This window comes from Somniosus microcephalus, unplaced genomic scaffold (genome assembly GCF_052327205.1).
Source record: "Somniosus microcephalus isolate GS21.2 unplaced genomic scaffold, FLI_Smic_1.0 unresolved_chr1, whole genome shotgun sequence".
Lineage (NCBI taxonomy): Eukaryota > Metazoa > Chordata > Chondrichthyes > Squaliformes > Somniosidae > Somniosus > Somniosus microcephalus.
The window spans coordinates 129797572-129822834 of record NW_028225179.1 but is presented as its reverse complement, the minus strand read 5'-3'; positions in this window follow the sequence as shown (position 1 = coordinate 129822834).

Sequence of the window (25263 nt, the reverse complement as noted above, 5' to 3'; positions counted from 1 at the left end):
CCCCTGTCTCTCCCTGCTTTACTCTCTCTCCCTCCCTCCCCCCTCCCTCCACCCTCCTCGCTCCCCTCCCCCACACTCTCTCCCCTCCCCCACCCTCTCTCCCCTCCCCCTCTCTCCCCCCACCCCCCACCCTCTCTCCCCTCCCCCTCTCTCCCCCACCCCCCCACCCTCTCTCCCCCCTCCCCCACCCTCTCTCTTCCCCCCACCCTCTCTCCCCACTCCCCCCACCCTCCCCCTCTCTCTCTCCCCCTCTCTTCCCCCCACCCTCTCTCCCCCCTCCCCCCACCCTCCCCCCACCCTCCCCCCACCCTCTCTCCCCCTCCCCCCACCCTCTCTCTCCCCCCTCCCCCCACCCTCTCTCTCTCTCCCTCCCCCACCCTCTCACTCTCTCCCCCTCCCCCCACTCTCTCTCTCTCCCCCTCCCCCACCCTCTCTCTCTCCCCCCACCCTCTCTGTCTCTCTCCCCCCACCCTCTCTCTCTCTCTCCCCTCCTCCTCCCTCTCACCACCTCCCTACCCCCCTCCTCCCTCTCACCACCTCCTTACCCCCTCCTCCTCCTCCCTCTCACCTCCTCCCTACCCCCTCCTCCTCCCTCTCACCACCTCCCTACCCCCTCCTCCTTCCTCTCACCACCTCCCTCTCACCACCTCCCTACCCCCTCCCCCTCCCCCTCCTCTCCCCCGCCCGAGCCCTCATCCCCCGCTCCAATCCTCTTTCCGCCCCGGAGCCCGGCCTCGGCACCTGGATGAACGCGTTCCCTCGGCCGTCACCCCGATGCCGTTGGCCGAGTCGAACAACCGCAAAGACATGGCCAGCCGAGTCCAGCGCCCCGGTCAGCTCGAGGTCCGCAGCCGCTGTTCGGCCGTAGGCCAAAAAGCACCCGAGCCCAGCACCAGCGATGGATCCACGGAGCTCCGTGCCGCCCCACGCACTGACATGGCCCCGCCCTCCCGAGCTGGCTTGAAGAGCGCTGATTGCGGCTGAGAGAGATGGCCGGTGGGCCCAGCTGCCGGGGTAGCCCTTCCCGCTCTCCAAGCCCCGCCCGAGATCAGCACTCCCGAGAGCCCCGCCTGAGATCAGCACTCCCGAGAGCCCCGCCCGAGCCAAGCGGGGAACAGAGAGAGACTCCACGTCTCAGCTGCTCCTGCTGCGCGCGCACCCTTTACTAAGGGAGCAGTGCTCGGCTGACGCCCGCCCCTCCAGCCTTCACAATGATGGCGGCGATTGGGGGCCGCTTGTTGACTGGGGCCGGGAGGTGCCTAGCTCGGGCGTGGGTGCGGAAGAGATGCCGAGGGCTTCGAGGCCTACCTGGAAAAACGGGGAAAGGCAGGAAAATTAATGAGTTTAGATAAGTTAATTACTTTCTAAATCTTTTTTTTTTAAAACAGTATGTGTTTTAAAAGCAACGTTTTTTTGAAAGACGCAGAAAGCGGGAACAAGAAAGGAAAAGTTTGGAATCAAGATGGGCAGCGACTCACCTCGGTTTGGAAAGGTAAGCTTTCTTTCGACGTAACGCATGCGTAGGTACGCTCTATAACTTTCGAGCGCATACCATACAGACGCACACGTGAGGACAGACAGAAGGACAGACAGACAGAGGAAGCATCCGTTTATATATAGATATTAAAATAAATTATCCCCCTTTGACTCTATGAGTTGATCGATTTAATTGGTTGAGCCGTAAGTACTAGAGAAACGCTAGAATTCATGCCTAGTGTCGGTGGAATTGTTTGCGAGTGGAAAATCAGGGCCTTTCACTCCAGCTGAGGCCTAACCAGTATTTTTCAGAAGTTCAGCACGATGTTATTGTTTTTATAATAATTGTCCCTATTTCCAAAGCTTATTCTCACATACGCTTTCTTAACTGCCTTATTAACTTGCCCTGCCACCTTCAAGGATTTATGAATATGCACCCGAGTTCAGTCTGCTTTTGCACCCCTGCAAAATAGTACCATTTATATTATACTTATACTCCATGTTGTTCCTGTGAAAGTTCATCACTTCACGCATATCCAGATTAAATTGCATCTGCCATGAGCCTTCCAGTTTACGAGTCTGTCCATCATGGCCTGAAGTCTCTACTGTCCTGCTCACTATTTAGTAATTTGCCAAGTTTTGTATCAATCGCAAACTTCGAAATTTTACTCCCTATAAACATATTCAGGTCATTTATATGTAACAAGAAAACGAATGGTCCTACTGCAGACCCATGGGAAACATGACTGCATACTTTCCTCTGATCAGATAAAATCTGTTCACCACTGCTCTGCTTCCTATCTCATAGCCAATTATATATCAAGGTTAACACTGTTGCTTTATTACCAACTTTTTCTACTTTATGAATAAATCTGTTAAGTGGTACTTTATAAAAGTCATTTTTTTTGCATTTGCGAGATGTGGGCGTTTCTAGCAAGGCAAAACTTTAATGCCCATCACCAATTTCTCTGGATCAAGTACTGATGAGCAGCTTTCTTGAACCTTTGTAGTCCGAGTGGTGAAGGTACTTACACAGTGCTGTTAGGTAGGGAGTTCCAGGATTTTGATTCAGCAATGATGAATGAATGGTGATATATTTCCAAGTCAGGATGGTGTGTGGCTGGGTGGGGAACTTGGAGGTGGTGGTTTTCTAATGCACGTACTGTACTTGTCCTCCTAGTTGGTAGAGGTCATGCATTGGTGCAGTGCTGTCGAAGAAGCCTTGGCAAGTTGCTGCAGTGCATTTGTACATGGTACGCCCTGTAGCCACGCATCGCCGCTGGTGCAGGGGGTGAATGTTTAAGGTGATGGATGGGTTGCCGCTCAATAGGGCTACTTTCTTCTGGATCGCATCGAGCATCTCCAGAGTGTTTTGAGCTGCACTGTTCAAGGCAAGTGAAGTGCATTTCAGCACTTGTGTCTTGTAGGTGGTGAAAAGGTTTGGCGAGTCAGGAGATGAGTATATACAACATTTACTGCACTACCTATATCAACACTCTCTGTTACTTCATCAAAGAACAGAATTGGGCTGTATTTTCCGATCGGAGGCTTTTTTGTGTGCGGTGGCCCCCGATCTGGAAAAACACCTATGGACTTACCTGAAGGCTCCCGAGGTCCAGACACTTCCACCGCTGGGCCTCTCCACTCGAAATGTGCAGGACCCACGTATTCCAGAGGCGCATGCAGATCACAAGCGTCCCTGTGATCACGTGGGCCATGGGGAGCCAATCAAATTAGGAACTCTCCCTTATACACTTGACAGATAGACCTGTCAAGTATATGAATGGAGATCACCCCAAAAACACCATAAAACATTAAATAAATTTTAAGAAGTCACATTTTTAAAATAAGTTGAAATTACAATAAATTAAACATATTGGCCCAGAATTCGGGTCCCCACCCATAAGGACGCACTGGGTACTCACGCGTAGGCCCAATGAAAGTGCCAGTTTTGTGGATGCACTGCACATGTGCGGGAAACCGGAACCCCTTGAAAGAAAGGGTTGACAGGTGGAACGCATGCACCGGAGAGGCAGCGCATGCGCATCAAACTTACTTTTTTTGCAGGTTTCTCTCTGAGGGTAAGCCTCCAGCAGTAACACTTTTACAAAGCAGGTGCAAGGCCTGCATTTAACAAGGTAAATGGTGAATTAATTAAAATTATAACATTTTTAACACAGGTTTATTAATTTTAAATACTTTAAAGAAGGGCAAGTTTATTTTTAGCCCTGTTAGAAAATGTTATTAATTTTTTCAAAATTTTAAATTATTGTTTATAATAGTTATTTCATATCATTTATAGTTATTTAAAAAATGTGATTTTAAAAAAATTATTTGAAGTTTTAGTTATGTTTACGGGCTTATAGTATTTATAGGTTTGGCAGCCCTTCCTGTCAAATTTATGAATGAAACTTTCCCTGCTACCATTGGCTCTCCATGGCCCACGTGATCCCAGGGGACGCTTTGAACTAACTGCACCCCTGGGATACACAAGCACTGCATGCTGGCAGTTGGAGGAGGCCCAGGATCAGAGTCCCACGCAGGCCCACAGCTCAACGGCTGGTGCACAAGGTAAGTGCAGGTCAGAGGCTTGCACCCACAGGAAGCCTCTGACCCGAATTTCTGGGCCGTTAATTGAAAATTTAATTTTTTGAAAAAAATATTTGGAGTGTTTTACGGGGCTATAAGTAAACTTACCTTCTAAAGTATTTTAAAATGATAAAAGAGTGAAAACACTTTAAAAAACTTTTTTCAAGTCTTATGCTGGTAAAACCAATTGGCACGCCTGAAACGGGCATTTCCGATGTCCCTACAGGTGTGTATATAGCGCGTACACACCCGTAAGGATCAGAATATACAGCCCAAAATGATTAGTCAGACACGACTTGCTGGCTGTCGCAGAATAATCTATGCTTCTAAAAGTGAGAATTAATTATGTCCTTGACAATTGTCTCTAATGGTTATCCCACCACTGAGGTTAGTCAGATTAGCCTGGTTACCGTGTTTATCACTCTCCCTTTTTTTGCACAGGGGTGTAACATGTGCTACCCTACAGTCCTTTGACACCACTCCTATATCTGCGAAGGATTGAAACTTTGTGGTCAGAGCTTCAGCCATCTCCACCCTAGCTTCGCTCAAAAATCTGGGATGCATTATGTCTAGACTAGCTGACTTATTAACCCTGTGTAATGCCAAACTATTTAGCACCACCAGTGTATCTATTGCTATCCTATCCAACCTCCCTACTCTACTGCGACATTACCTTCATTCTCTTCTTTTGTGAAGACAGGTCCAAAGGATTCATCCATTACCTCAATAATACTCTCTGTCCCCACACGAGAATTTACTTATTTATCCCTATCGGCCCAACATACCTTTAACTATTCCATAACATTTGTAAGTTTGTAAAATATATTGGTGTTCTTTTTTATGTTACCCGAATATCTTTTCTCATGCTATTGCTTTACCCATCTTACATCCTTATTTTTTCAATTTCCCCCAGCAAACTTTGTATTCTACCGGGTTTTCGACTGTAATTTGTACCTGATATTTATCATGAACCTTCATTTTCGATCTTAGTGTAATATCTGTTTCCCCTGTCATCCAGAAAGCTATAGCTTTGTATACCCCCATCGTTCTTCCTTATGGAATATGATTGGATTGTACCCAATATGTCTGCGTCTTGAAGGTGTGCCATTGCTCATTTACTGTCTTCCTGGCGAGCCAAATTGCATCACTTCTCACTTCTCTGCATTCGTCGTGGTACATATCATGATTCGTGGCACATGCATGTAGCTGCTGCTGAACTCCCACACTATCAAAGGAATGGGATTGCCATTGAACTGTATATGGTGTATGTTTTTACTATGGACAAGCGCATTATAAAAGTGTACTCAATCAGTTTATGGTAAGTTGTTTTTCATGCACTGATAATCGTAAGTAGCTTTTATAAGTGTATCAAGTGAGAGGAGAACCTAAGCTTGTTTTCTCAGGACCAGCTAGGGACTATATTTCTTGTGGTTGTGGCGGCAGGAGGGTGGAGGCGAGCTGGGCGGCATGAGTAGCGGATTTTGTGAAAGCAAATTCTTTATTGAGTTGTGATGCATCCAATACGATACAGTTGCTAATACAATTCCAGTGCCAATTCATTTTCTAAAGGAGATATGGTAATCTAAGACCTGAGTAAAGCAGCTTCGAAGTATTCCAAGTGGCATTCCTGTTCGACCAACCAGCCTGGATCACTCATGGAGCCTGGAGGGTACATGTGTCGCTAATGACGTGGACTCTTTAACAAGATTCAACAAAATTATTTGGTACAAAGTTGCAGTTAGTCCAGTAGAGCGAATTTACAAGGGATCTTCCCTGGAAAACTCCGCAATTTCAGATAATTAAACTCCAGCAACAGCTCTGCGTTATTTTGTGAGGCCCCAAGCTTATTTTTTTAAACTTCTTCGTACTACAAAAATCAAATTAGTCTATCATTTATAATATCAGTTCACAATTCAGTTTCAAACCAAATATTTTTGTGAGTGTACGTCTGCATCTGAAATTAAACTATTCATCGCGTATTTGTAAGTCCTGTTGCATTTGTATTCTTTATCGTAAGATTTTAATGGCATTTTCACAGCAGGGCATGTGATCCCGATTGTTCTGTGTTGTCTACATTATAAGGTCTTTGATTGCTTGGGAAAGACGGAGAATGTTGGATATTGTTTTAAATATAGATCTAGCAAAGATTCCTGAGAAAAATGTCATATGTCTATATTCAGTTATTTTCCGTGTACTGACATTCCACATTATCCATAGTATCTCACTTAGCATCACCATATTTTCGATTTGTCTTCATTTCCATGTAATTATTGGCGTCCTACCTGCAAGATTTGCTTATGCTTGTTTATTGAAACTTATGAAATGCTGAGATTATATTATGAAAATATTTGTACATTTTGACCAATTAAATGGGATATTTCTTTTCAAATGTTTTCTTAATTCATTAGTTATTGCATTTCTCTTCCCTTTTCTTGTTAGTTCTATTTTTCCCTCTGTGCAGCTTTTCTTTGCAACTCATTGTGATTAAGGCCTAGTTAATTTAATTTCCTCAACAGTGTTTCCACTGAAATAAATGCTCCTTCTATGCTTACAATGTATTCAACTTAGTTAGCCCCAAACATTTAAAGTAATATCCAGCTTTATATTTATTTCTTGTATATGATAACGGTTGTTGCTATCCCTAGATTCCTATGTTGCAAGCAGAGCAGTTTTAAAGATGTTCCGAAGGTCCTAGATAATCTTCAGATGCTGTATCTGTACCCCGTTGTAACTCGCCAAATCTGTTACTCACTTCCACATCAGTCTTCGTTGGATACTGATCATCTCTTAAACAATACTTTAAATACCGTAATGAAGATGTGCTTATTTTGGCAGGCCTAAACTTGATTTTATTTGGAGCTACTGAATTCTATTCGGAGTTGTACTCTAGATTGTAGTATGCTTTAATGACCTTTATTACGTTTTAGCAACTTCTCATAGCTTTGTATTCATTGTCATTTGGATTTTATTATGTGAATAATTTTGGACGTAATTTTTTTCGTTATTGGTTTCTCAGATGTGGGCGTTGCTAACATTTACTGACTCTCTCTAATTGCTCTTGAGAAGGTGGTGGTGAGCTTCCTTCTTGAACCGCTGCAGTCCCTGTGATGACGGTACTCCCACAGAGCTGATAGGGAGGGTATTCCAGAATTGACCCTGCGACGATGAAGGAACGGTGATATATTTCCAAGTCAGGATGGTGTGTGACTTGGAGTGGAACTTGCAGGTGATGATGTTCCCATGCTTCTGCTGCCCTTGTCCTTCTAGGTGGTAGATTTTGCGGGTTTGGGTGGTAGTGCCAAAATAGCCTTGGCGAGTTGTGCCAGTGCATTTGTATATGGTACAAACTGCAGCCACGGTGTGCCGGTGGTGCAGGAAGTGAATGTTTACAGTGATGGATGGCGTGCCAATCTAATGGGCTGTTTTGTCCTAGATGCTGTCAAGTAGATGGTGGAAAGGCTTTGGGGAGTAAGGAGGTGACACACTCGCCACACAGTACCCAGACTCTGACCTGCTATTGTTGCCACAGTATTTCAGTGGCTGGTCCATTTAAATTTCTGATCAATGGTGACACCCAAGAGGTTGATGGTGGGGGTCTCAGCGATGGTAATGCCATTGAATGTCAAGGAACGGTGGTTAGATTCTCGCTTGTTAGAGATAGTCATTGCCTGGCCCGTGTGTGGCACGAATTTTACTTGCCACTTTTCAGTCCAAGCTGGAATGTCATCCAGGTCTTGCTGCTTTCGGGCATGGCCTGCTTCATTATCCGAGCTGTTTCAGATGGTTAAAACTAAACTGCAACCCCACCAGTTGTGAATTTGATAGTACCCTTTTCAGTCTGATTCTTTCTCTATTTCCTTCCAGCTATTTAATCCTTTCACACCACCTTAACCTATCTTTCTAATTTTCGTTAGACAGATGCATGAACACATCAAAAATCAATGGGTAAATAGCGAGCGGTCCCTGAAGCTGACAGAAATTTTACAATCCAGCTTGTGTTTTCATGTACTAATCGAAATCCACGACTTCACCTGCACATTAGTTCATCTGAAACGCAAGGGCCCTCCCACTCAGTACTGCCCATACTAGGCAGATTATTAAAATTCACTTTTTGTTAGATGGGGCCACGTTGCAAGCATACATGAGGTTCTGACATTCTACAAATGGTATGAAAATGTCACAGACATTTATGTCATAACATAACATTTAAAAAGAAGGAATATGATACGCCTCATTTCCACTTTAGCTGACCAATACAGAACAGAACAAAGCCGATAACTGAATAAGAATTTCTTTAAAACAATGGTCAGCAGGTTCCCATTCTAGACAGTAACAAATATGAATGATAATTTTCTAAGGAGTTTTGTGCGAGTACAAAAAGTGCACTTTAAATAAATAGGTTGGCCTGGAAACAGTTGTGCAGAAAGAAAGTGCACTGAAAAGAAGAGAGAAGTTCAGAACGATCATTGAGAATGCCTGTGGTGGAATCCAACCAAATTCGCTCACATACGATCAAATAGAGCAATTGGAAAAATCACAGTTAACATAGTAATCTGGGGCAAATGTAATCTGTTTCTGATGCGGACTTTGGAATTAGCTGCTGTGGGAAAAGAAAGACTTGCATTTACATAGCGCCTTTCACGTCCTCATGACATCCAAAGTGCTTTACAGCCAATGGATTACTTTTGACGAATAGTCACTGTGGTAGTATCGGAAACGTGGCAGCCAATTTATGGAAAGCAAGCTCCCACAAACAGCAATGTGATAATGGCCAGGTAATCTATTTTAGTGATGTCGATTGAGGGATGATTATTGGTCAGGGCATCGGGGTAACTCCCCCATTCTTCTTCAAAGTAGTCCCATGGGATCTTTTACGTCCACCTGAGGGAGCAGACGAGGCCTCGGTTTAACATCTCATCCGAAAGACAACAAGTCCAACAGTGCAGGATTCCCACAGTACTGGAGCATCAGCAAGATTTTTGAACTCAAGTTAGGAATGTAAATTCCTGATGACATTTATGCACGAATAAAAAGTGCATTGGAAATAAAGACGATTGCCTGGGAGCAATTAGCAGAAAGATTGCACACTGATAAAAAAGGAAAAAGAAAATACATTTCTTCAATGTTAAAATTAGTTTGAAATAAATAATTCTTGTCAGAGCGTGAGGCTCGAGAGATAGTAAAGTTGCAGGATGAATGGGACAGAGTTGTGGGGTAATTTTAACATTATTTGCCGGGAAGGAAACACAAAAATCGAGAGGAACGCCGGTATTAACTTCAAGGGAGTGTATAATATGTTGGGAAATAAAGCTAGAGTTGCACCCGATCTCATCAGTTTTCTGATATGCAGTCTACTTTAAAGGTGCCGCTAATGCGTGTATTGCTTCAAATATATAGATTACTGTTCATTCAATACTCGCCGCCTCTAATCTCCATCCTCCACGTTGCCTTTATACTCACCATCGCTTTTGATATGTTCATCAAGTTCTAAAATAAAAATGGCAATATATATTTTTTGATTTCTTGCCGATTATGCAAATCCACTGCACAGATATATCTAAAAAGTGTATCAAGACTGAACTAACATAATTTAAATGAATATTAATGTAACACCTTGCATTGTGAACGTGTTTACCTGTTTGTTTATTTTGCAAATCATCCTCTGTTGGAAAAATAAATAATGTTAAAATAGTTTATCCCCCTTTGAATATATGAGTTGATCGACTTAAGTGGTTGCGCCGTAAATACCAGAGAAACACCAGCCTACACGTCGGGTGAATCTGTACCTTTTTGCGATGGGAAAATCAGGGCATGTCACTATGTAGGTTGTGGACTCCGAGTTGGACATGGCTTGGTTCATACTGTTGCCTCCCGCATACCACTCCACCACCACCAGCCCGCAACCACCCCCACCCCCAACCACTCATGCTATTCAAACATGCAACATTAAATTTTAAGATGCATTACTGAAGATTTGTCACTTGTATGGAGTTATCAAAGGATGCGCAATGGCCGTGGAACCGTACTCAAGTGAGGAGCCTGCGTCTTCAATCGATGGAAAGTGGTGAGAAAATTGTACGAAACAGCAAGCAAACGTATTCATAGAATTATAGAATATTTCAGCACTGAAGGAGGACATTTGGCCTATCGAGTTTGTGTTGGCTTTTTGGAAAAGCAATCCAGTTAGTCCCATGCCTCCGCTCTTACTGCATAACCCTACGTTTTTTTCCCTTCAAATATTTACCCATTCCCTTTTTAAAGCTACCATTGAATCTGTTTCCAAGACCCTATCAGGCAGTGCATTCCAGATCCTAACCACTCGTTGCATAAAATGAAGTTTTCCTCACGTGGCCTCTGGTTCTTTTGCCAATCATCTTACATCCGAGCCCTCTCATATGGACCCTTCATTCATTAGAAAGAGTTTACATTTATTTATTTTATCTAAACCCTTCATGACTTTAAATACCTCTATCAAATCTCGAATTACCCTCTCTGATCTAAGGAGAACAAACCCAGCTTCTGCAGTCTATCCACGTAACTGTAATCTCTCAGCCCTGGAACAATTCCAGTCAATTTCTTCTGTACTCTATCCAAAGCCTTCGCATCCTTTTAAAGTGTAGTGCCCAGAATTTGACGCAATACTCCATCTGGGGGAGAACTGCTGTTTTATATAAGTGTAGAATAACTTGCTGGCGTTTGTACTCTATGCCTGTAACCATAAAGCACAGGATTCGGTATGCTTTATTAACTGCATTATTAACCTGTCCTACCACCTTCAAAGATCTGCGCACAAACATCCCCAGGTCTCTCTGTTCTTACACCTCATTCAAAATTGCAACATTTAGCTTGCACAGTCTCTCCGCATTCTTCCTACCAAAATGTATTACAACATGCTTTTCTGCATTGCATGTTATCTGCCATGTGTTCGCACATTCCATTAGCATGTCTCTGGCTTCTTGAATTCCATTACTATCTTTTTTCACTGTTTGCTACCGTTCTAAGTTTCGTGTCACCTGCAACTTTCGAAATTGTGCCCTGCAACCCAAAGTTCATATCATTAATGTATATCATAAACAGCAGTAAACCTCGTACTGAACCGTATGGAACGCCACTTTTTAACACCACCCAGTCAGATAAAAAGCTATTCACCACAACTCACAGTTTTCTATCCCCTAACCAATTCTGTATCCAAGCTGCTACTGGCCCTTTTTATCCCAAGGGCTTCAGTTTTGCTAACAAGCCTATTGTATGTCACTTTAACAAATGCATTTTGAAATTCCATATAAACTACATGAACTGCTCTGATCTGATCCATCATCTCTGTGACATCATCAAATAGCTCAGTTAAGAGAGTCAAACAAAATTTTCCATTAAGAATCCGTGCTGGCTTTCCTTTATTGGTCTATGATTGTCCAAATGGCTAATTATTTTCTCTGGATTATTTTTATGCACTAGCTACCGCACCACCGAGGTTAAACTGACAAGTCTGTAACTAACAGATCTATCCTTCTCCCCTTATTTGAACAAGGGCGTCAGATTTGAAATCACCCATTCCTCTGGCTCCACCCGTGTAGCTAAGTAGCATTTGAAGTTTGCAGCCAGCATTCCGCAATTTCTACCCTTACTTCCCTCAGCAACCTAAGATGCATCCCATCTGGACCGGCTGACTTATCCACTTTAAGTGCTGGCAGCCTTTCTGGTGCCTCCTCTTTATCTATTTTATACCATCTGGTAACCCAACAACTTCGCTGTTTAATGTAGCATTGGCAAAGTTGTCTTCCTTCGTAAACACCGATGCAAAGTACTCATTTAATATCTCATCCATGCCTCTGCCGCCACCAATAGATGTCCATTTTGGTTCCTAATCTCCCCTATCGCTCGTCTGACAAACCTGTCACTGTAGAAGACTTTTGAGTTCCCCTTTATGTTAGCCGCCAATGTATTCTCCTACTGCCTCTTTGCCGCTCATTTGTTTTTCCTTTTTTAATTCTCTCTGTACCCTTTCTATTCAGTCTGATTCTCCCTTGTGTTATCCAGCTGACATCCGTCATACATCCCATTATTCTTTTTCATCCTACTCTCTAACTCTTTCGTCATCCAGGGAGCTCTGGCTTTGGTTTACCTCCCTTTCCACCTTGTGGGACGTACCAATAATCTACCCGAACCATCACCTCTTTAAAGGCCGCCCACTGGTCATTATATTGCTGCCTGCCAGTCTTTTATTCCAATTCGATGAAATTAACTCTCCTGCATTTACGAATTTTCAAGCTTTCCCGTTACTTTATCACTCGTTTCTTACACTGCTGTGGTCTTTTAAATGCGGCATTATTTGCTTGCAGCACGCTACAACAAAGTATACAACGTAGGACTTATAGAGCACGGGGTACAACGTGATAACTGAAAATCTGGAGGATAGGATCGTAAACCAATGCCGAGAATGAGGGCAGCATTTTTTATTCACTGGTATCAATCACCGGTCTGCTTATGGTGTCATCGCATCGTGACCAGAGAGAATCATGTATCAATTAGGATTCAGATCCAATAGTGAAGTCTAGAAATGACGAAGGAATGCTATTTTAAAATAAATAGATCAATAGTACATTAATATTGTAGACAGAGGAACGTCACGCTGCCGTTTCCATTTGCTACCCCCATCGATTCTGCAGAAGCGCAAATCAGGAAAATATGTAAAACATGATTTTTTGTACCGTTCGTTATAAAATATTAAAGGATGAAAATGATGGGCTACATACATGTATTCTCACCTTATGCACTTGTGCTGAGATGGGATGTGTGCCAGTGCAGGGGATGGTGGTTGTTGGAGCTCAGAAGCAGAACATTTACTCCGTCCTATCAACCTGTATGGCCTAATATCGCTACTAGGATATTTTTGGGTAGTATCTTTCCAGACTGTTAATAGTCGATAATTTTCAAACCGAAATATAAAATGGCGCTACACTTACCTGTGTAAATATTTGATTATGTAAGAAGATTGAAATTGTTACCACAAAATAGAAAAGGCCATTCAATGACACTTCTCTTACGTGTATCCATTAGTACTCTTTTCAGCGATTCCACTTCTGAAATTAAAAAAACAAATACAAGCACTTTTTCTAAATTCTATTTCGAACTAAGCTAATTTACCTCCATACTTCACTGTTATCTTTACATTTATGTATATATATATGTTTTCGATTCAATTTCCCGGGGCGTAGATGTGAGACAGGTCATTGTTACTCATTATCTCGGCCATGCAGGCTTGCACCTTACTTGGTGAGGAATGTTCTGGCCTCCTCTACCAGTCCTGATGTTAATAGAAAGGTCAGAAGAGGTCACTAGTCTAATGAATGAGCAGGAAATATGGAACCCCTTTCATGTCAAGCATGGAAGCCCAGGCCCACTACACTGCGTGGAAGTTTAGTGACGTTAAAATAACAAGGCAGTCGTATGAGGAACACACGGCAGACGTTCCTTCATGTTAAACAGATGGTCGCCCTATTCTTCCTTCAGTAAAATCCACTGAACGCCGGAATAGACTTCCACGGGAGAATATGACCAGTGAGAAAAGTTGAGAATGTGGAGATATTTGAACGCACATGATCGTCACTCAAGATCCAGCTACGCTCTATAAAAAAGGTAAAAGTGTCGATGCAGCGTTTCTGAAAGCATGAACCAATAGCAGAAGGCACGGGAGGAACAGGTGGGGAGAAAGTTTCTCCAATAATTTGAAAAAGTAACGGCAGCAGATTAAGCTCTTGGTATAACCGATTCAAGGCATTCACTGTAAAACTCTAAAAAGTGCATATTCTTGTCTACCCTTAAGACAACTTCGTCTTCATATCCAAGATGTACCCTTAGTGTTCAAATCTTTGAGATTAAATACAAGTTTACATGTAAAATTTTGTCAAATGTCTTCTGGAAGTCTCGGTAGAACACGTTGACATGCACTTGGGTTGTCACTTCCTCAAAAAAGTCAAAGAGGTTGCACAGGTATGACATTTCGCTATTGTTTGCTAATTTAATATTGTACTGATATTGTTGAATAAACAGGTCCGTAGGCAATAAAATAGCAGGCAAAGGAACGTCATGCTAAAGTTTCCATCAGGAAGTAGTGGCCATTTTCTCACCATTCATTTTCTTTTAAGCGAATGTAAATATATGAACTGCAGGCGCGGCATCTCTCGTTATGAATTTGCTTCAATCTCGGATTTGGGGAAGTGGTTGACAGCGTGCAAGTAGAAAAGTATCTTTAATCATTGATCCCATGATTTTACATGGGATAGAATTAATATTAATTAGTGTGCAGCTGCCTTTGTTTGAATCGTCGCCCTTTTTGAATGTGGAAACTAAGTTGGCCTATTTCAGGTTGATAGGTGCACACCCGTGTTGAATGGCTCCCTCATAATGATTGGCAATACCTCACAAATCGCTCGAAGATGCGTATCATCGTGTTGCTTTGCTATCCATTGTCAAAAATTGTCTGCATGCATGCCTTATATGTTTCCTGTAAAATTTTAGAGTTACGTGCCTGCTTTGCTTGCATTTAGACCTTTATCTGAGAAAAGTAGAAATAAAAGGAAAATATTAAATTTAATCAATAGGTATAAGAGGTATTAAATTCTGTAATCATAAGCATTCCCATTTAAATCCCATTACCGCATTCTTGCACAGATTTACCTGAAAGCAGAGATAATCAAGCAATTAAGTTGATTAATTGAACCATAATTTTCTTGAAAATTTCTTTAAAAAAATGTCGTGCCTCGCCTCCGCTAAGGAATTGTTTCCTTGCTGGTGATTAGGATAGTTTTAATGTCAACTTCCACCTACTTATTCCAGGGTCACTGATGCCCCTGTAACTTTTGGCCCATTAGATCAGCTAACTGGACACAAACCATGAGCCTGGTTTCTATTCCACGAATGAAGACTATATAGGGGGCTGATTTCGATCTGGCCTGAAAATGGTCGCGGCGACCGGAAGCAGGCAGAAGCATGGCCAGCGCCATTTTCTCTTCAAAGCGGCCTTACCAGCCAGCGCTAAGCATGGGAATATCGTGCCCTGCCAGTCAACCGGGAGGTAACAGAGATTGCTTTTGGCAGTGTTTTCTAATTATGTGTACCGAAAGCGATTGTTAGATTTTTTTGTGTTAAACTCTTCAAATCTTTTATAACTTTTAAAATTTTTATTGTATCCCCTTAATTGTGTCAGTCGTGGTGCAGTCGGTACCACTCTTCGCTCTCAGTCAGAAGGCCGTGGCTTCAAGACCAAACCCCGCAACTTGAGCACATAACTCAGACTGAGAATCCTCTGCTATACTGATGGGTTCCTTAACTATCAGAATTGCCATCTTTCAAAAAAGAAGTTAAACCGAGACCACATCTGCCCTTTCGCCTGGGCATATAAGATCCCATGGCACATTTCGAAGAAGAGCACGGGAGTTCTACCTGGTGTCCTGGCCACTTTTTCCCACTTAACCAACAGCACTAAACTTAAAAGATTATGGGCCGTATTTTGCTACCCCCATGGGTGTGTACGAGGTGCGTACATGCCCGAAGGGGCCGCACAAGTGCCGGGTTTATGCATGCCAAAGAAGAGGGTGCCTCTGCGGGTGGAGAGTTGGGCTTTTTGCACAACTTCCGCCCACTGAATGCCTGTCAAATTCTTAACAGCATAAGGGTTAAAGAATTGAAAAATTACATTTGATCACTGATTTATAAATTGAAATACTCTTCAAAAAGGTACGTTTATTTTTAGCCCTGTAAAAACCTTTAACTTTTTTAAAAATATTAATTTTTTGTTAACAATATTTAATTAACTGGCATTTAACTAATTTTAAATATGTAACTTTTAAAAATATATTTAACATATTAGTCTATTTTTAAGTGATCCTCATTCATACTTATGACAGTTCCGTACATACAGAACTATCAAAATTATGAAAGGGGATTCCCATCTTTTATTGGTTGGGCCAGCCCACGTGATACCAGGAGTCCCTTCGAACAGATTGCGCCCCTCGGATACATCGGGCTTTGCCCGCGTGGACCCAGAGAGGCCCAGGATCGCTAGTTGCCATTCCTCCCGGGCCACCAGTTACTTTAATATATATTTTGCAGGTTGGAGGCGTCCGCCCTCGCGAAGCCTCGATTAAAAAAGATTAAAAATTTATTAGAATTGTATTGCTTTATTTTGCTGCGCTAAATTTAACCTTAAATAGTCAATATGCACTCCACAATGAAGGAGAAACAGTTTGTTGAAATTGCAGTGCTTTGTTAGGTATACTTACTGCTCTGTCGACGAAGTTCTTCAAGTTCTAAAGAAAGTAGTTCGTGATATTAAATACACGAACACAGAGATAAGATGCATCTCAGTTGCATTCCCTGCACGTTCATGCACTTATGACAGAAATAGATTAGTCTGAGTTAGTAGATAGTGTCAATTATATTTCACCCGCAATGATCAACTACATGAGTAATTTGTTAATGCTCATGATTGTCACTGAAATATAAATACACCTGTTTTGTTGGATTGCGAATACTTTCATATACGGCCTAAATATCCATCGCATCATTGGACTTCGTATGACACAGCAGCATCAATCGCAAGTTTAAATATTGCTACATTGTAAACTGCATTGCAGTGTTAAGTCATGCGCACCCATCGAGTGCCTACTGTATATTGCACATTGCCCACTACACTCCATCTGCTTCTGCGATTTTGGAATTATCAGAAAGTATTGGACCGGATTTTTCTATGTGCAGGTGATGAATGGCTATGGGCTTTTGCAAGGCTAATTGCTGTCTGCCAACTATCGAAACAGCACAGTGCCTACAGGGCATCTGCGACCGATTGAAAAGGACAAGCAACTGTGTATCTCCTTAACCAATCAGAGTTAAGTATCGTTAATGAGCAGCGCAGAGTCTGAAAAATAAATTGTCAGTCAGCTGAATACATTCAATGTCAAATCAGGTGCAGAAAACGGAATACAGTGAGAGAAATAACGATCGGATTAAAAAGAGAGATAAAAGAGATTAAAAAAAAGTAAAAGTACAAGCTTTATTTAATTTTTAAATCTCCAACAATAATTAACATCTAATGGACTGAGACCCCACACCTATAAAAGTAAATTTTCCGTGCAAGAGAGGTTGCTTACCTGTAATTAAGACCTATCACACCATTAGATGTGATGTTTACTTAGAATGGAATGGACAAGGCCTTAATTTTGTGACGAGTTTAGTCCATATTTTGATGTATGTACAGGACTTTTACACCTTTTAGTACACTTGAATACCTAGTCGAGCAGTGTTTGGAGGAGCAGTGCATCACGGGCTGCAACTTCCGGTTTGCGGCACTGCACATGTGCTGTCGCCGTAAGTTGCTGGCCAATTTGCACATAAATAACGGTGAGTGCTGTTAGCAAACATGCGGCCTTTTATGTTTTCCTTCTGATAATTACGTTTTAAGGAAAAAGCTTTTGCAACAGAGCAGTCATTTTAAAATATTTATGTTTTATCCTTATCCTTATTGTTGCCGGCCACGCCAGCGGCGTCATCCTCAGCATTGTCATTATACCGCCGTCAGGGTAATCTCATGATGATTTGGTACCACTTCAGAAGTTCAGTCTCCGCCGCATCCGTGTCCTATCCATTATTTATCTGACCGTATTAATCAATCGCTGGCATTTTCTTCTGGTGCAACTGATATGATTGTTAAATTGTCTATTGGCAATCTAAAATGACGGTTTTCAGCGCATGCGCTTTGCATGCCTGAAACAGGGATTTCCGATGTCAGAAGTGTGTGTACACAGCGCATACACACCAGTAGTCATCGGAAAATACGGGCCAGTATTGTTTGTGGGAGCATTCAGTTCAGAAATTTGCTGGCGCGTTTTCTACATTACAACAGTGGCTACTCGTCAGAAGTACTTCCTTGACTGTAAAGTGCTTTGCCTTGTCCATTGGCAGTGAAAGGCGCTATAAGAATGCGGTATTTCTTTCATTTTTTTCCAAAAAGCCCTGCACGTTTTTCCTTTTCAAGTGGAGATCCAATTCCCTTTTGAAAGTTACGATTGAATCGCTTCCGCCATCCTTGCAGGCTGTGCATCCCATCACATAATAATTCGCTGAGTAAAACAAAATTATTTCCATCGCCCTTTTGGATCTTTTGCCAATTATTTTAAGTTTGTGTCCTCTGGTTGCAGACCCTTCTGCCTGTGGAAATTTTTTTTTCCCTATCTATAAGTACAAACTTCTAATAATTTTGATATTCTATTAAATCTCACCTTAACATTCTCTACTGTATGGAGGACAATACCAAATTCCCTAATCAAAGTAATCCCGACACCCCTGTTTCTATTTGAGAAAATCTCCGCTGTATACTCGCATTCTTTCATTTCCAATGTCGAGCCATTCGGCCATCTTAATTCCACTCTCTGCCATCCTTGCAGGATTTGTGTACTAAAGAGAGGCGCTGGTCACTGGGATTCGATTCTTGGTCTTAATGGTTTAGTGATTGTCTCCAGTGCAAATACATTAGCAGCAATGTAGTGTTTCTCTTGTAAAATAAGAGATTATGATGAAAGCACTTAATGAATAGTCGGAAATGTATTGCAGACGACACAAAGCTGAGAGGGCGTGTGTGCTGTGAGGAGGATGCTGAGAAACTCCAATATGATATTCAAAAATGTTGGTAGGGAGAAAATGGGGAACTATAGACTGGTAAGCCTGACATCGGTAGTGGGGAAAATGCTGGAGTCCATTATAAAAGATGTAATAGCAGAGCACTTGGAAAACAGTGACAGGATCGGATAAACTCAACATTGATTTATAAAAGGTAAATCGTGCTTCACTAATCCACTGGAAATTTTTGAGGATGTAACTAGTAAAATAGATAAGGGAGAACCAGTGGATGTGGTGTATTTGGACTTTCAGAAGGCTTTCGATAAGATCCCACATAAGAGATTAGCGTGTAAAGTTAAGGCACATGGGATTGGGGGCAAGGTACTGACTTGGATAGAGAACTGGTTGGCAGATAGAAAGCAAAGAGTTGGAATAAACGGGTCTTTTTCTGAGTGGCAGGAAGTGACTAGTGGGGTACCGCAGGGATCGGTCCTTGGACCCCAGCTATTCAAAATATATATTAATGATCTAGTCAAGGGAACTAGATGTAATATCTCCAAATTTGCAGACGACACAAAGCTGGATGGGCGTGTGTGCTGTGAGGAGGATGCGGAGAAACTACAGGATGATTTGTACAGGTTGGGTGATTGGGCTAAAGCATGGCAGATGCAATATAACGTGGATAAATGTGAGGTTATCCACTTTGGTGGCAAAAACAGGAAGGCAGATTATTATCTGAATGGCAATAGATTGGGAGAAGGGGAAGTGCAACGAGACCTGGGTGTCCTTGTGCACCAGTCGCTGAAGGTAAGCATGCAGGTGCAGCAAGCGGTTAAGAAGGCAAATGGTATGTTGGCCTTCGTAGCGAGAGGGTTTGAGTAAAGGGACAAGGATGTCTTGCTGCAGTTGTACAGGGCCTTGGTGAGACCACATCTAGAGTATTGTGTGTAGTTTTGGTCGCCTTATCTGAGGAAGGATATTCTTGCCATGCAAGGAGTTCAGCAAAGATTCAGCAGCCTGATACCTGGGATGGCAGGAATTATGTATGATGAGAAATTGGGACGATTGGGCTTGTACTCGCTGGAGTTTAGAAGAATAAGAGGGGATCTCATTGAAACTTATAAAATTCTGTCAGGACTGGACAGATTAGATGCAGGGAGGATGTTCCCGATGGTCGGGGATTCCAGAAGCAGGGGTCACAGTCTAAGGATAAGGTGTAGGCCTTTTATGACAGTAATGAGGAGGAATTTTTTCACCCAGAGAGTGGTGAACCTGTGGAATTCTCTACCACAGGAGGCAGTAGAGTCCAATAATTAAATATATTCAAGAAGGAGTTGGATATATTTCTTAAGGCTAAAGGGATCAAGTGGTATGGGGAGAAAGCAGGGACTGGAAACTGAACTTGGATGATCAGCCATGATCGCATTGAACGGCGGAGCAGGCTCGACGGGCCGAATAGCCTATACCTGCTCCTATCTTCTATGTTTACATATTTCTATGACAGTTTGAATGATTAGGCAGATGCATGGCAGATGCAGTATAATGAGAATAAATGCGAGCTTATCCACTTTGGTGGCAAAAACAGGAAGACAGATTATTATCTGAACGGCAATAGATTGGGAGAAGGGGAAGTGCAATGAGACCTGCGTGTCCTTGTGCACCAGTAGCTGAAGGTAAGCATGCAGGTGCAGCAGGCGGTTAAGAAGGCAAATGGTATGTTGGCCTTCGTAGCGAGAGGGTTTGAGTAAAGGGACAAGGATGTCTTGCTGCAGTTGTACAGGGCCTTGGTGAGACCACATCTTGAGTATTGTGTGTAGTTTTGGTCGCCTTATCTGAGGAAGGATATTCTTGCCATGGAAGGAGTTCAGCAAAGATTCACCAGGCTGTTACCTGGGATGGCATGAATTATGTATGACGAGAAATTGGGACGATTGGGCTTGTACTCGCTGGAGTTTAGAAGAATAAGAGGGGATCTCATTGAAACTTATAAAATTCTGTCAGGACTGGACAGACTAGATGCAGGGAGGATGTTCCCGATGGTCGGGGATTCCAGAAGCAGGGGTCACAGTCTAAGGATAAGGTGTAGGCCTTTTATGACAGTAATGAAGAGGAATTTCTTCACCCAGAGAGTGGTGAAGCTGTGGAATTCTCTACCACAGAAGGCAGTAGAGGCCAATACATTAAATATATTCAAGAAGGAGTTGGATATATTTCTTAAGGCTAAAGGGATCAAGCGGTATGAGGAGAAAGCAGGTACCAGAAACTGAACTTGGATGATCAGCCATGATCACATTGAATGGCGGAGCAGGCTCGAGGGGCCGAATGGACTACACCTGCTCCTATCTTCTATGTTTACATATTTCTATGACAGGTTGAGTGATTAGGCAGATGCATGGCAGATGCAGTATAATGAGAATAAATGCGAGCTTATCCACTTTGGTGGCAAAAACAGGAAGACAGATTATTATCTGAATGGCAATAGATTGGGAGAAGGGGAAGTGCAATGAGACCTGCGTGTCCTTGTGCACCAGTAGCTGAAGGTAAGCATGCAGGTGCAGCAGGCGGTTAAGAAGGCAAATGGTATGTTGGCCTTCGTAGTGAGAGGGTTCGAGTACAGGAACAAGGATGTCTTGCTGCAGTTCTACAGGGCTTTGCTGAGACCACATCTGGAATATTGTGTGCAGTTTTGGTCGCCTTATCTGAGAAAGGATGTCCTTGCCATGGAGGGACTGCAGCGAAGAATCACCAGACTGATACCTGGGATGGCAGGAATGACGTATGGGGAGAAATTGGGTCGGTTGGGCTTATACTCGCTGGAGTTTAGAAGAATGAGAGGGGATCTCATTGATACTTATAAAATTCTAACAGGACTAGAGAGACTAAATGCAGGAAACATATTCCCAATGGCCGGGCAGTCCAGAACCAGGGGTCACAGTCTAAGCATAAAGGTTAAGCCATTTAGAACAGAGATGAGGAGGAATTTCTTCACCCAGAGAATGGTGAACCTGTGGAATTCTCTACCACAGAAGGCAATTGAGGCCAATTCATTAAATATATTCAAGAAGGAGTAAGATGTATTTCTTAAGGCTAAAGGGATCAAGCGTTATGGGGAGAAAGCAGGGACAGGGTCCTGTATTTGGATGATCAGCCGTAATCTCACTGAATGGCGGAGCAGGCTCGAGGGGCAGAATGGCCTACTCCTTCACCTATCTTCTATGTTTCTATGTTTCTACATTGCAGTTGCCCACTGACTTTGACACGCGAGCTGATCTATTTATTTTTTCTTAGTTTTTTACTTCTAGTGATGCAGTTGATTTGGAGCAAATGTTGTTAGTCTGATTGGAACTAAACATTCCATGTGTCAATTGTACAAATGACTTGGGCAAGTGAGTATCGTCAGTCATCCGAATGTTATTAGTAATTATACATTGTTACTCTTTCTTTCATTCCCAACTTAGAGACATTAATACCATTTTACTTCAACTCGCTACCATCCTAGGTAAATTGTAAAACTGCCTTTCATTTCCCTTCAAGGTTAGGCTTTATGGCTGTAATTTTCATCGGATAGATGTTGAATTCGAGCCAACAGTATTTTTCCGTGGCTTACAGCATTGGAAGCTGGGATAATTGGAACTTTCAAGACTGAGATCGATAGATTGTTGTCAGCTAAATACATTAACGGATATCGCTTTTTATGCCATAAATGGATTTGAGGCACGAGCCAGCCATGATCTCACTGAATGGCGGAGCAGGTTCGATAGGGCTTAAAAGGCTGCTCCTGCTCCCAGGATAGCTTTTGCTCATCACCTTATATGATCACGAGCTGCGGCCCTTCCGTTACACCTGTTAGTGGCACGGTACGAGTGCATTTGCTAACCAAGTTATAGTAGATTGTTTTGCGTGCCTGCTTTTTTTACGTGAGTTCAAAGATATGAAAATAGGAATCGCGTTTCAGTGTCATTATCATCGTTGTAATCGTAGTAATGGACACTTGCTCTTGCTAAGCATGATTCCAATTTAATTATTGTCCCTACAATGCTGTTGATAAGTGCGTTCTTTTGACAAGTTCGGTGTTCTTTGGGTTGTTTAAGATGCTCTCTCTTTCGTCATTTTATGATCATCACGTCAGATTATACTCATAGTTATTTCTGTCCCAACTTATGACAAATGGAAAAGGGAAGAACATCCTCGGCATACATTAATGTACAATTACAACAAAGAACTTTACCTTTATCTTTCAGACGCAGCAGCTCCACTGTAAACAAATATGCAAATTTTACATCAGGGTCCTTGCAAGGAATAACGGGGATCATTTATTCATTCAAATGCACTGGGCAGCATCAAATGCATGTAAGCACGAACAAGTTTGGCTGGAGTATTTTCGCAGCAAGAACAAATGTACCTCAATATCAAACGATGATTTTGTTTCAATAAAATGTTTGTGATAATCTCACCGATATCCTTTTGAATAGCTTCTAATTTTTCTCGGTCTGAAAAAAAGTATTGATCAAAGTTTTGCATTAGGCCACACAGCCCAAACAGTAGAAGGGACTCATAGAAGGTATAGAACAAACTTTATGATTCTCTGATTAGACCACAGCATTGAGCTCTGCTTGCCAAGAAACAGGTAGGGGACATACAAGCGCCGGAGGCAGTGCAGGTCTGAGCCGCAAGGCTGAATGTCATAGGTCTAAATTATGAGGAAAGATTAGTGAACGTTCATCTCTTCAGCTTGCCAAGCGGGCATGTGAAGTTTAGTTTGATAGTAACATATAAGCGTATTTAGGGATTGGAAAAAGTCTACCAGGCATGTTAAATGTAATTGAAGGATTCAAGAGAGGGGAATGTGCGCATCACTGAACACAAATTGTGTCCAAGAGAGGCCTAACGTTTAATTTGTCTCTAATCCTTGGTATAAGACTTTGTGTCAACTTGCCTCTATTGTGATCATGTTCTCAGTGAGAAGGTTGGTATACTCTCTTCTAATGCAGGAACTGAGTACACTATCCAGATTAACACTCTGGTGCAATACGGAGCGAGTGCTGTTTTCGCTGAATTAAATAAATCTTAAATCGAGGCCCAGTTTTCTGGATATTAAAAATGTGTGGCTGTATTGAAATAAGAGCAGGGAGTTCTCCCTTTGTCTGGACAAATAAGACTCATTCAACTAAAATCAGACTCATTGGAACATTCATCTCATTGCCAACTTGAGAGTTTTTTCTGATGTATAAGGTATGCCTAGTTTGCACACATGTAACACACTCCCAACTAACGAAAAGTAAATATGTGAAACGCTTTGAGATGATTTTGAGTGATTGATAAGGATGTAGACAAATTTAAGCCTTTCTTTAGCAGGATGACATTGTTAATGAGCAAATTGCATTGGTGCGTGATTGGATATGGGCAACCGAGTTTTAGATGAACTGAAGGTTATGCAGTCTGGAGAATGGGAGTGCGTTGTGAACTGTATTGCAGTAAGTGGTCTGGAGTTGATGAAGGAATGCATGATTGTTTGAACAGATGGCTAATATAGGTTGAAGGTGAGCAATGTTACAGTGATGGACATTGGGTGCCTTTGCAATGGATAAATATAGTTTTGGAAACATATCGGTGTCAGAAACTAATATCAGGGTTGGTAATTCATGCTGGTATAAAGCAGGATGCGGACGTTGATAACTGTTTGCTGGATAGGGTGATGGAGATGGTCGCAGGGGTGCGGTTTTCTAATAAAAGATGGAAACGTTGGCTTTGGTCTACACATTGTTTACCTGGAGGAAGTTTCATCTCTTCGAAGTCTGGGCTGGATATTGGACACGTACCATACTGGTGACAATGGTTTCCCAATGGGAATAGCACCATAAAATGTTTGGAAGAAGAGATGCTTTGTCTCAATCTGCTGATACTTGCAAACCAACATTTGAAGCCAGAACTGAATAAACCTCGTTTGCCATATTGTTAATGCAAGTAGAGGTTCCAATGCTCAAGGGAATTCGGGGCTTTAGATCCAATGTCACTAATTGATGTGAATACCTGACTAACAATCATTTTGGATGTTTTGACAGCAGCAATTCAATGACAACATATTGGATTCGAATTTGCAGTCGAGATGATCGCAAACTGGCAGCGTTCGCCGTCATTCTGCCTTTGAAACTGACTGCAACTTCTGGATTTCGCACATGGGCTGTTGGCCTAATATTGCTGGGGTGAGGCATATCCAGTGCCACATGCCAACACTCGCCCCCACCCCCCACCTCTGTTACGCCGTCAGTAAAATGTATCACAAGGAACGTCAATGCCAGGTAGATCATGACATCAGAGATTATGCAATGCTCACTGACCGCCGGAATTGCAAAATTAATTTTCACTATTTACATCACCACGTGGAGTAAACACCGAGAGGGAGAGATGAAGTGCAGCAACAGAAAGCTGGCTCCAGGGACGTTTTTTAAATGTATCATCAGTAATCACTCGCAGCTGTCAGGTTAGTGCAGTTTCAGTGGGTATTTGCTAGTTTCACCCACTTTAACAGTTTCAATCAGTAATTGCAAGGTTATTTTGTATCAATAATCTTCTGGAAACTAAAAA